This window comes from Lepidochelys kempii, chromosome 10, assembly GCF_965140265.1.
Source record: "Lepidochelys kempii isolate rLepKem1 chromosome 10, rLepKem1.hap2, whole genome shotgun sequence".
Lineage (NCBI taxonomy): Eukaryota > Metazoa > Chordata > Testudines > Cheloniidae > Lepidochelys > Lepidochelys kempii.
The window spans coordinates 45,707,618-45,719,762 of NC_133265.1; the positions used below are offsets into that span (position 1 = coordinate 45,707,618).

General features: G+C 50.3%; 1 protein-coding gene across 5 annotated transcripts in view; it reads left to right on the plus strand.

Moving 5' to 3' along the window:
* RBPMS2 (RNA binding protein, mRNA processing factor 2) overlaps nt 1-12,145 on the plus strand; it is a 49,050-nt gene that overhangs the window by 2,208 nt on the left and 34,697 nt on the right. The window lies entirely within an intron of this gene.

Sequence of the window (12,145 nt, forward strand, 5' to 3'; positions counted from 1 at the left end):
CTCAGGGCACAGAGGGTTGCCAGGCTCCTTTCTGTCTTCTCTCTGACCACTGATGGCTAGAGATGCAAATCTGGACTCTGGTTAGCTTTGTGCTGCATAGCGTACTGGCTCTGAGAGCCCTGTGCGGGGAGGGTGGAGAGACCTGGGATACTGCTCTCGGCAGGAGAAGCCTAGAACAGAAACCATGCAGCCTGGTGTCCGGATGGCATGCTGCGGGCAGCAGAGAAAACAATCCCTCTGTCACTGCCTCATCCTCCACCAGAAAGTCTGTCCCCTTAGTCACTGCACCAGAGTACTTAGCACGGTCCCTGACTCTTCATGGGGCTCTGAGAAGTCTCTGAAGTAAGCCCAAGGATGCTAACCCTTTGGGCGCCAACCTAATGTTGTTCGTGTGTAGTTCTCCGCGCTGGAGGGAAGCGTGAATTCCCTGGTAGCTTCGGTTGGCTATGCTAGTCTTCCCGTCCCCTCCCCCAACTCTCCTCAAAGGAGCCGTGTAGCACTGCCGGCGCAGAATGGCGGCCGTGTTTCCACCCCGGCATTGGGCGAAATGCTCCCAGTACGTTGGTGAAGCATGCTGAGCTCTTGATCCGTGACCTCTCAACAGCTACACAAGAAACCCCCTTAATGCTGAGGCTACCTGTCCAACCCCTCGCTGTTCTTGGGGGTGGGCAGGAACAAAGGCTCGCACTTGCCTAGGTCTGTGGGAAGTGGGCGGGGAAGATGGTAATGGCTAGTGGAGTGAGAGGGCTCAAAGCGCTGTCTGGGGACAGGGTGGTGACTGCTTTTCCCATGGGTTGAGATGGAGAGGAGGGGTCGACTACCTAGTGCCTTGGCACAGCTGGAGAGAGGGTGGCGGCCGCAGCAGCAGCACTTTACAGCATGCCTGGGTTTGTCTCCCCCTGCTTGGCACTTTCCGAGTCGCCCCTCTCCTTCCCTCCCCTCTGATCAGCCATGCTAGTCCCGTTCATGCTCCTGTAACACAAGAAGGGGTTTATTACCGGCAGTTGGTCAGCCCTGCCCATGGGGAATCTGCTACAGTACTGCTTAACTAATAGGCACTAATGCCTGGGAAACCCATTGCAGATCCTTGATTTGATTATTCACTGGCCTGCAGAACTTGCTAGTGAAACCCAAGATCCTGGGTCACTTAATTAGTCAGTTGAAACAGAATTACAACTATCTAGTGCACCCTGTAGCCTGCTGGTAAGTGGTGTGGAAGGTAATTTGTCAGGCTATCAGACCTCATGCTGGAGTAAGGTTTCCTATTGCTGCATTTGCTGAGAGCAAGGTGGCTGGTGGGCTAGCAAAGTGGAGACTCACAATTCTACTATCCTTGGGTACACTGTGGCATTGTGACAATATGCAATTGCACAGGGAAGGAAGGAACACCTGGCCCTTCCAACAGTGATGTGTGGTGCTAAGATGGGACTTGACTCTTCCAAGAAAGCTAGTACTGTATTTCAATGTCTGTCCACCATGAGCAGGGTGAGAGCAAAGGGGTGTGAATAAAATAGTTTGGCATGTTCTCAGCAAAGGGGGGCAGCATCCACAATCCTCAAATTGGTAGAACTGCACAGGTATGGAGGAGCCAGACAAATTGCAATGGCTTGTATAAAAGTCCAGAGGATTATAGTAGGTCTCCTCCAAGAGTAACTTCTAGGGCAAGGGTTGTCAACCTGGGGGTCATGGCCACCCCATTTCTAATGAGTGTCCTTGATCCCTGGAAAGGGGGTGCTGGTCTGGTCTTGGGGTGGAGAGCCATGGTATGGAAAAAGCTAAGGGCTTCTGTGCTAAGACACCTGGCCCCTCCCAAGCAGTCTTCTTCACTAGAGTACAAGATCTCTACTAGTTCCTTGTTGGGTGTAGCTGCCTAATTCCCAAAGCTATAGGACTTTAATTGCTGCTTTGGGAAGAGCATTCCACAGTCCTTGTTTGTCAGACATTTTCCCCTTTCTTCTTCCCATAATTCCTTGTTACACAGGACTTCTCTGCATCACTCAAATTCCTCTCCCTTCTTGTATCTGCATCCTTCTAAGAAGACATGGCCATCTCAAAACACACTTTGGGCTAAAGTCTTTCCTCCTAGTGTTGCAAGCCACACCTTGGGTGACTAAGTGGAGGGGAACTCTTTTCTCCATGTGTACTTGACAGCATGCTATAGAAAGATTCATTTCCCTTGTCTAGCCAGTTATCCCCTCTCCACTCACATCAATAGGGGACAAATCTACTGAAACAAGTGACTAAAACTAGCAGTAGGCTTGACATGACTTTGAATTTGGGGTCTTGAAACTGACTGGAATTCTAGTCAAGGTTAATAGTGAACCTCTACCCTGTCACTGGTGAGGCAAGCAGTATGTTATCTAGCATCTAGATCTTCACTCAGATCTAATCCTTCCTGCCCTGCTCTGAGCACTCTATTCTCAGAATGCCCTCAAACTTCTGTTCCTAGATGCGTGCCTCTGCCTGGGTGAATTTGGTCTCTTTTTTTCCACATAACACTGTAAACTCCTATCAAAGTTGGCATCCACAACCACCCTTTAAGCCTCTCTGCAAAACCAGTATGTCCCTCCCACTGAACACATGTACCTTGGCTTATTCTCCTTCTCCCCACTTGGCACTTGTCTGTGTATCTCCCAAATTTAACCTCACTGGCACCTAATCTCAAGGTCCCTGTCTTTCACAACCCCTCCTGATTAGTGTCCTCCATAATCTCATTAATGTGCCTCTCTCCCACTGCTTGGTCATAATGAAAACCTTAAATAGCAGGGCCTCACACTAGTCCCTGGTCTACCTCACCAGACACCTCCCTGAACTTGATACACTGCCACTTACCATTATCCTTTGTTTACATGACGAAGCCAGTCATCCGTCTACATGCCAAGCTATTCTGAACTAACTGATATGCAAAGTTGTCTCTACAGACCTTCTTCCAGCCACTAACTTTAGCTCCACAAACAAGCTGCTCTAGCGAGCAGCACGGATACTTGTGACATTGGCACACATAAACAAAACATGGCAACTTACTGATACTGCACTAGCACCTCAGGACCCCAGTGTGCCTGGTGCTGTACAAACAGAACCAGGTGAGCACCCCAGGGCAGGGACTTGCAATCGGTCCTCTATCAACTGCAATGCTGTTTTACCTGCTAGATGGCTGTCACCTTGCCCTCTCTCTGGGGTGGGAGTTTAACTTTCCCAGCTGTGATGGCCAGTAGACCTATAAGAGGTTCCATATAGCTCCTAGCCTGCAGCAAATATAAAGGAGGGGAGAGGACATGAGGCACCTGTGAGGTTAGGGCAGAGATCTGGCAAGAAGCAAAGGGATCCGTCCCTGGACTCCTCTTGAAGAGGCTCATCTGCTATGGCCAGCCTCTGGCTAGGATGGCAGATACCTTGCATGAGAAATTCAACAGGAATCCAGTCTCCTTCTGTTCTCCACCTCCTAGGTCCCAGGCTGGCTCTGTCTCCATTAGAGAAGGATTGAGTTTAGGTCAAGCTTGGCTAGAGTGATGTAAACTCAACCACTCTTCGTAGTATGACATAATGGGGCTGGGGGAAGGGGAGCTCACACTTCTCTCACCAGCTGGTGAATGGTCATAGATGCTCTTAGTTGCTAAGGCTCTTTGAGTAGTCCTCGTGCAACCACACTGGCCAGCTCTTGTTCCTTTTCTCTCCTCTTTCAGAGAAACTGTAGTCTAACCTCAGTTATGTCTCTGGCTGCTTAAGCTGCCTTCTACCCAAGTGGATTTTCATTTTCTTCAGTTGTACTGCACTCACTCATCTTTTCAAAACTAACTCTTCTGAAATCAAACAACCCTGGACTGTTGCGTTCAGTGCCCCATTCCATACTATAGAGAACTTGAGTAGCTAGTGGCAGTAGCTCCCATCAGTGTTCACTCTACTTGTTATACCCCTTTCTTCCTACCCTGCATTTTGTCTACTTGGATTATAAGCTCTTCAGGGCAGAGCCTGTCTGGACAGTGTCTAGTACAATGGGGCCTGTTAGCCAGCCCTTGGGCACTACTGCAATAAACACCTGTAATAAAGGTTCCTGTTCTCAATGGCTGCTTCCCAAACAGGGTATGAATACAGTAGAGCCAGGATGGTGCCTGTGTCTTTACTTCCTGAATTGTAAAGAACATCTCTGCCAGTTTCAGACCTGTTCAGCTAAAATCTGTCACTAAAAGCCTATGGGAACAGTGGCTGAGTGCCTGGATCATGGGTCCTGGAATCTTATTCCCGGTGGCCTGTGGTATGTCCACAAATGCTCAATCTACTTATCCTACCCCCCCAACAGCTCTCACTGTCGCTCAATTAGCCAATGAGATCTCACTGCCAATACTTCTGATGGTCAGTGACCACTCCCACCACCTCTTCCTGGTCTAGCACCCCAGTAAAGTTTGGATCTATCTACAGTGATCTCCCAGCTAAGCCAATCAAGCATCAGTTACATCCATTGGAGCTGTCTCCATGGCTCAACATCTCTAGGCACTGCTCTTCCATACTACACAAACAGGAGTTCTCTAACTTTTGGCTGGGCCCCCCTTTGAAAATATTTCAGGCTGTGATGACCCCCCCCAAAAGTGATAGCAAATTACTGTACATCCTCATAGGAGCACTAAATGAAGCATGTAATCATTATCCTTGCAGTCAAAGGCACTGAAGCTTTTTGAAAAGTGTAAAATAGGGTGACCATATTTAAAATCTCCAAATAGAGGACACACTAGGGGGTTGGGGAATGGGGGGGAGGGGGTGGGTTGGGTTACAGCAATACCATACTATGCCACCCTCACTTCTGCACTGTTGCTGGCAATGGTACTGTCTTCAGAGCTGGGCTCCTGGCCAGCAGCTGCCACCCTCTGGCAGCTCAGTGCTGAAGGCAATGCCTCCACCAGCAGCAGCTGCACAGAAGTAAGGGTGGCAATACCATAACCACTTGTGACATTCCCCACAATAGCTTTGAGACCCCTTTTTGGGTCAGGACCACCAGTCTGAGAAACGGTGTTAGAACATGGGTACAGATGCCCAGATGTTAATACTGCCTGGCTTTAGAACCCAGTCTTCTGCCTCTTCTACACAAATCTCCAACAGACAAGATGGATTGTGTAGCCTTAATTACACACCCTCTCAAAACACAACCTCTTATGATAAAAAGCCTAGCTCTAGGGCTGTTCTTCTCCCCAAACCCTGCTATTGCTAACACAGGAGGCAGCTCCCTTTGAAAAGAATCCCCAGACTCTGATCTGACAAAGTTAGAGGAAACAAGACTCAAGGAAATATAGCATAGTTTAGGTTCCCACTGTCATGCACGCCAGCTTTCTTTGCTGGCCTCTGTTTCAAGCAAAGCACTCCTATTCCATGCAGTTAAATGGGGTCTGTTTTCTTCCTTATGTTGCTTGCATGTTGGTAATGACAGTGGCTCCCTCTCAACTCCTGGGGAGCACTGCCAAATCCTAAAACATTCCTTGGGTCTGCCACCAAGCACCACAGCTCCAAATACAAAAGTGAAACTGGTGGGTCTAGGCCACAGCTGTGGGCAAAAAGCATTGCCTCTAATCCATAACTATGTACTGAAGCTATAGCCATCTGACTTTTCCCTGGCACTGAGCAACTGTGGCTCCCCCAGTGAGCTATGGCTGCCTGTCCTCAAAGTAGGCATGTAGAGTCATAGTAGCTTAAAATGAGAACTCTGGCTTCTAGCCTTCAGTATGGTGCCTAAGCAAATGAAATACAGAACATAGTGGGGCCAGTTCAGTCCTGTCTGTCAGCTTTGACAAGTTCTAGACTCGTCAGAGGAAGACACAAGAAACCCTGTAAGAGGAGTAATTAACAAAGGAAACCTTCCTAAGAGATCTGCTCTAAGGATTACTTTGGGGAAGGTCTCTGGCCTATGTTAGGCCATCAGACTAGATCACAATAGCCTCTTCTGGCCTTGGCATCTATAAATTTGCTCCACATCACTTAACGGCTTGAAGGAGGCTTTATAGTTGACAGACATCTGCCCTAGCTTATGTACCTGAATAGCCTTATTTGTTTGACCTCTGAATCCTGCTAGCTCTTGGCCTCCTTATGGAAGTGAGTTCCACAGTCTTGACCAGTTTTAAATGTGATGCCTCTAACATCAATGGGTATTCTCTGTGTACAACAGACAGGTAGCTAAGCCAGGAGGTCCCATTTACCTCTTCACTGTTCTAGCAAGGAAAAATTTAATATCTACTTTCAAAGGCTTCAACAAGCCTTATCTGTGATCTGATTTCTAAAGCTATGCACTGATTCAGACCAAGCATAACATTCAAATCTAATGCATCACTTTGTCACCTAAGACACGTGTAGTCAGATCAGGAAAACAAGTCAATGACACTGGCTCATTCTGGGTCTGAAACAACACATAAAATGGTGTCTCTGCAGAAGGCAAGGAAACTCCTATGCTGTAAAGATACCATAGGTATACAACAGAAGGACACCTCCCTCCCCCCTTTCTGTTACACATCTAAACAACTACATAGCTGAAATCTGGTTCCTCTTACCTAGAGTTGGGTCTTGGCAGGTAAATGTGCACTAGGTTACCAACAATCTCCCCGACATGCTGGAATGAGACTCCCTGTACTGAAGGATCTGCATGATGTTGCTGACATGAGAGAAACAATCTTAATGCTGGATGGGGCCCTAAAAGTGGTAATTGCTTCCAGACATGTGCTGACAAATATTTTGTCAGACCCCAAATTGCTACTTCATCTGGAAAGCATTGAAATTCACAGGTTCAGGTGGTCCATGTTCTGAATCTGTCATGTAGCCTTACCACCAGTCTGAGATCATGTGATTATGACATTTGTCAGGTGTGATCCCATGTGGATAGGAGACCAAGGAAAACTCAAGCTGCTGCAGGAAGCAATGCTGGTGTCCTTTATAGGAAAAGGAGTGGAAGTGCCATCTGACCCTCCCTTGGCATGGTGGGAAGGGGTAACTGCATTTTAAATGAGACAAACCAGTCCTGTGCACTGAGAGCAAGTGGCTAGTGCAACAGACAGAATGAGGAAGCATCACTGCTAAAGGATCAGACCTTGGACTGAAGAACTGAACTTGCTCCTGGGCTCTGGCCTCACTGGCAATTGGCACTCAGCCAGCCACACCCACTTAAGCACACTTGCAAAAATCTCTACACTACAAGTGACACCTGAGAGAGTGAAACTACAGTAAACTACCACTTTATTACCAGGGAGGTGCTTGTGCTGTAGTGATGAGGGCCATACAAGTACCAGTTGGTGAGATGCCAGCCTGGAAGGTGAAACTAAGAGAAACTTCTGCAGAAGTCTAATTCCTGCCCTTTTCTGGACATGCTGGAGGGAGAGGAATGTTCCCCATAGATACTGGCTGTGGCTTAAAGGCCACAGCCAGCCCTAGGCACGCACAGCCACTTGGTGGTGCCCCCTGCAGCCAATGTGCTGGAGCTGAGGCAGTGCCCTTTCCTTCAGTTAGAAGGCAGGGTGAGCAGCAGATGCAGTGTGGTGGGGGTGAGGATGGCTGAAGCAGGTGCCCCTGGGAACTCTGGCAATGGGGCCAGAGCTGCAGGCAGTGAGTGACCCTTGCCTGGCCTAGCAATGGCCTATGTGGAATAAATGGCATGGCCTGGTTTGGGATCAAGCAGCCCACACCAAGCCTCTTGTCTCCAAGGGTGCTGATTAGGGCAGGGAATGGTGGGGAGGTGCATGGGATGACTCAAGATGAAATCCCTTGGAGGGAGGGGAAGCCCTAATGATTCTAGCAGCTGTCAGGGTCAAGGCTGAACTGCCCCACTGTGCAGGTCTGACACAGGAGTACTACTTGGAAGATTCCTCTTTGGCCCCATTCATAAGACCTGGATCAAAGTTTAAAGGCAGATGACCCTGTCACATGACTTCCCCTGAGTCAATGGCTGGCTACATGCCTTGCCATTCACAGTGCAGATTGGGATTGATCCTGTCCATAACTGGCCAAGGGAGCTCTGCAATGCCTCACAGGAAGTTGCCTTGAACTCCTGCTGCCCACTGCACTATGCTAGCTGTGAGAGCACTGCAAGCATAGTAGCAGCCAAGCTTGTGAGCTGGGCCTAGGGACTCCTGGGATGAGGAGGATCCCAAAGGTGCATGATACTCTGGTCTTGTGGAGATTCTGCTGCATCTTCCCCTCTAACTGGGAGCTTCTTTCACAGGCTGAGTCTGTGCAGACTCAGCCCAAGCTTGGCTAGAGAGCTGTGACCAGTCAGGGGAACACAGCCTCTTTGCTGCAGCTCCCCTTCAGAGTGGTTCTCATTCAGCCCTATTTTTTGGGGGGGGAGGTGTTCTCTCCAGTGGGGTTGTCCAATGTAGTGTAGGTAGCTAGGTATCTATCTGCTCCTAGACTGGGCAGAGCTGTCATTGTGTGGGGCAGATACTCCCAGCATGTTGGAGTTACCAGCTGTGCTTTGGCATGGATACCCTCTTGAGCCTTCATGGAGGGCAAGGCCAGAAGGGCCCATTACAGTTCTAGTCTGACCTGGATAAACTCAGTCTAAACCAATGGTCCTTGGCACTAAGTCCATAAGAAGGTAGGTATTAAACATGGTTGCATGGCCTAAATGTACATCTACAGGGCAGAGCTTCTCCTTACCAGCCAGTGGCACCCTAGAGCCCTGCTCCCTTCTTGGAGATATGGCGGGGAGGAAGGAAATGGCTGCAGAGCTGCATCTTGCTTAAATACCTTTGTGTCTGGCCAGACAGCTCCTCCGGGCCTCTCCAGAAACTGAGTTGTCTAGGGGCAGGATCCAGAGCTGTCCTCAGGAATGTTTCCCCAAACAAGCAATAGGTGGGTTGACTGGGCTTTTGAAGTAACCCCATGGTAGGGGGCCTGGGTCAGAGGTGTGTCTGCAGCATGTGTAGACATTCAAGCTAGCTTTAATCTAGCTTGGGTAGCCCTACATGGGGGACATCAACACTGCAGGGGGGGTAATGGCTGCACAAGTCCCTGGGTACACTGGGGGTGCAGTGCATGTTGGATTTGAGGGAGGGCAAGGCTGCCCTCTCTCTCCCCCACAACCTTTTTCCTTTACAGTAGGCTGTTCCAGGGCTCCCTTGGGCTGGAGGGGGAGGGAAGCAGTCTTCTCTCTCATTTTCCCCCCCCACCCCACGCAATGTGTTCTTTACTGGCTTCTTAGTGCTGCCCCTCCCTTCCCCCTGCTCTGTCACAACTTATCGCTTGCTTAGCCTCCAGACTCTTCCTCCTGGGCTTCCTGCTTTTGGTTTGTTTTGCCGGCCTGCCTGTGCCACTCGTGCTCCGCACCGCATGTCTGCGTTCGGCGGCCATCTCTCCCTCTGTCTTGCCACAGGCTGCTGCCTGCCTGGATGCTGGCTGAAGTCAGGCGCCCCTGGCATGTGCTGGTGCTACAGTTGAGCTGCCTATAAACCATCCCTAGCAGCACTTCCCAGAACTAGGGACTAGTAAAGGCTGGACTAAACTCTCAGAGGTGTCCTTTGTACTAGGGCTGCAGAAGCCAGTGTCAAGACTACAGGGACTTGGTCACTCATCCACAGGAGGGGGGGACAGACATCACTGGGTGCTGTGGGGATGCTCACAGGCCTGCTGATGTTTCAGGTGACTTCTGTACTCCTGCAGATCCATGGTTCCAGACATCTGGAATTCTCCCTGTTTAGTCTAGCAAAGGATGCTGCAGAGCCAGTCTAGGAGCATGCCTAAGGCCTGGCCACTCCAGCAAAAGGGCAGTCTGGGAGTGAGGCACGCAGGGTGTGTCAGGGCTGAGCAGCCAGCTGGTTAGATCAGGGTGTGTTTGGCAGGGACTTCTCCTGTTTTTCCCCTCCAGCTGTACCTGTTGCTTGGGGGAGCTAAGCAGGTGCTCCTCCAGGGGGCTGGCTCCCTGTGGATGCTAGAGGGGGTACCTGCAGCTGCTCTTGGGGGTGCATGTCCCTCAAGCTAAATGCCTAGGTGTGACAGGCCTGGTATAAGCTAGGAAGAGGTGCTGGTAAAGCCAGTGCTCTCTGCAGCTGCAGATCAGGCACACACCTAGGGCTGCCCCTTGACTTCCAGGCTTGCCTGGCCCACCTGCTGCTGGAAGGTGGGAGGCTGACAGACATGGATTCAGACTTTCTTGTTCCCCAGAACAGCTACAGCACATTCTGCGTCAGGGAAGCCTGCACAGCATCTCCTGTGGGGTGTGCAGTTCGGTCTTGTCCTCTTACCATAGCAAGAAATGCCAGCTGTAGTTCTGATGCAGTTACTAGGACCTGGACTGAACTTTGCACATGCCTCCTAAACAAGCTACCTGGTGAAGAGAGTCCCATGGCTCAAGGTGACCACCTGTGAGCTACAGTCCTTGCGGTCTTGACACCAGCTTCCTAAAAGGCCCAGTGCCCTTCTACCACTAGAGACACATGACCCCCTCAGTGTGAGGAAACCTTCCCTGGCTGGTTGCCTGTGAGAGGGTCTCTGCTCCAGCAGCATGGCCCTGACACAAGGCTTCAAAATCCAAGCAGTGCATTGTACTAGGGAACAGAAAACACTAGCAAAGGACTGGCTGAGTGACCTTCAGGATGTTGACTGTTCCTTATTCTCTAGCTGCCTCTGATGCTGAATCCTTGTACTCAGTAAAGCAGGGGGGAAGCACTCTGGCTAGCCTAGGAACAGGCTACAGCTTTCTGGAATTGATTGTCTATTTGCTGAACTCTAGCTACCTAAAAGTAACTGAGTGCTTGGGACTTGAGCAGCTGTCCTCTGCTGGGGAACATCTCATGGCAGGCTTGTCCAGCTGGCTGGGGTAATCCATGCAAATGGGATCTCCGTTTAAAGGGCAGATTTGCTTTCCCTGAACAGGCTGTAGTGCCAGTGAGAAGGTGCTGTTTTGGTAGGTGCTCCTGCTGCTAACATATCCAGCAATATCTAAAACTCCCCCCTCCCCCCAGGGTGCCCCAAAGAGGGGAGCTGGTCTAGCAGAGCTGTAAAGTAGCTTGGTGCAATGCTGGGTGACTGGCCTGGTCTGGGAAAGCCCTGCGGTGCAGTGAGTCTAATCTCAGGGTGCATAGCCTGGTGCACCAAGCTAATCTCCAGCTGTCTGCTTCCTGCTCCTTCAGGCAGAAACCCATGTCTGTCTCTGCTTCCCAGCTAGCGCAGTGCAGTTTTCCTGCCTGGCCCCACTGTGGTTGGGCTAAAACCCAGTTTTAGAACAGCTCCTCCACCCAGATGTGCAGCAGGATGAAATCCTTGAATAAGAGCCTTAAACAGCCTTTATTGGAAGAGGCAGGGGAACATCCCCTGTATATGCACATGGCTCTGCCTTGTAGCCAGCACAGCTGTATTTATATCTGTTCTCAATGGCTCCCACTGTAAACCTGACTCTCATAAACACTCAAGCCTCCATCCCCATGCCACCTTCCCTTTCAGAGATGTTGCTATACTCACTATGGGGGGGCCCAGATATTGGCACACTCTCTTCGGGGCTGGCATGGGCTTCCTCTGACTCCATATGTCATTCTTATGACTTAATGTCAATCATGCTTGACTGTCATGAGTTGTAGAGGCCAAATGTGCCAGGCTGAGCATGTCTGGCTCCCTGTGTGCCAGCAGGGATGGTGGGCTGCTATACCACAGCTGGATGGTGCAGTCTGAGGGGAAGGGGATGATCTCTTCTCCTGGGGCACTCAGAATGAGGCTTCACCACCACCCCCATGTATTGCACAATGGGAACCTAAATCTTCCCCTTTCTCTTCCTCAACTACCTGCTGGGCACTCTGCTGGGTCACTGATCTAACAGAGAAGGCCCTGCTGGGCTTGCCATTATAAATCCCTGGCTGTTGGTGGTGAGTACTTGATCACCTAATCAGTGCCCTAAGGGGCAGGGTGGTCTCTACCAGCTTGGGGGGGAGGGTGGTGATGGGGGAGGAACTCTCTTCTACAGACAAATGTGTGGAGAGATCTTTGGCTTGGTCTTCAGGCAACTGGGTTACAGTGTGGACAAATGGCAAAGAACTCTGCTTCAGAAACCAATCCAAATGCTCACCAGTGACATAACCAGGATCCTGACAATCTGGTGTTTGGGGGGAGCAGGGGTGAACCAATGAAATCACTTTACAGCACTCCCCTCCTACAGCACTGCTGTATTCACTGTTTCTCTACCTACTTC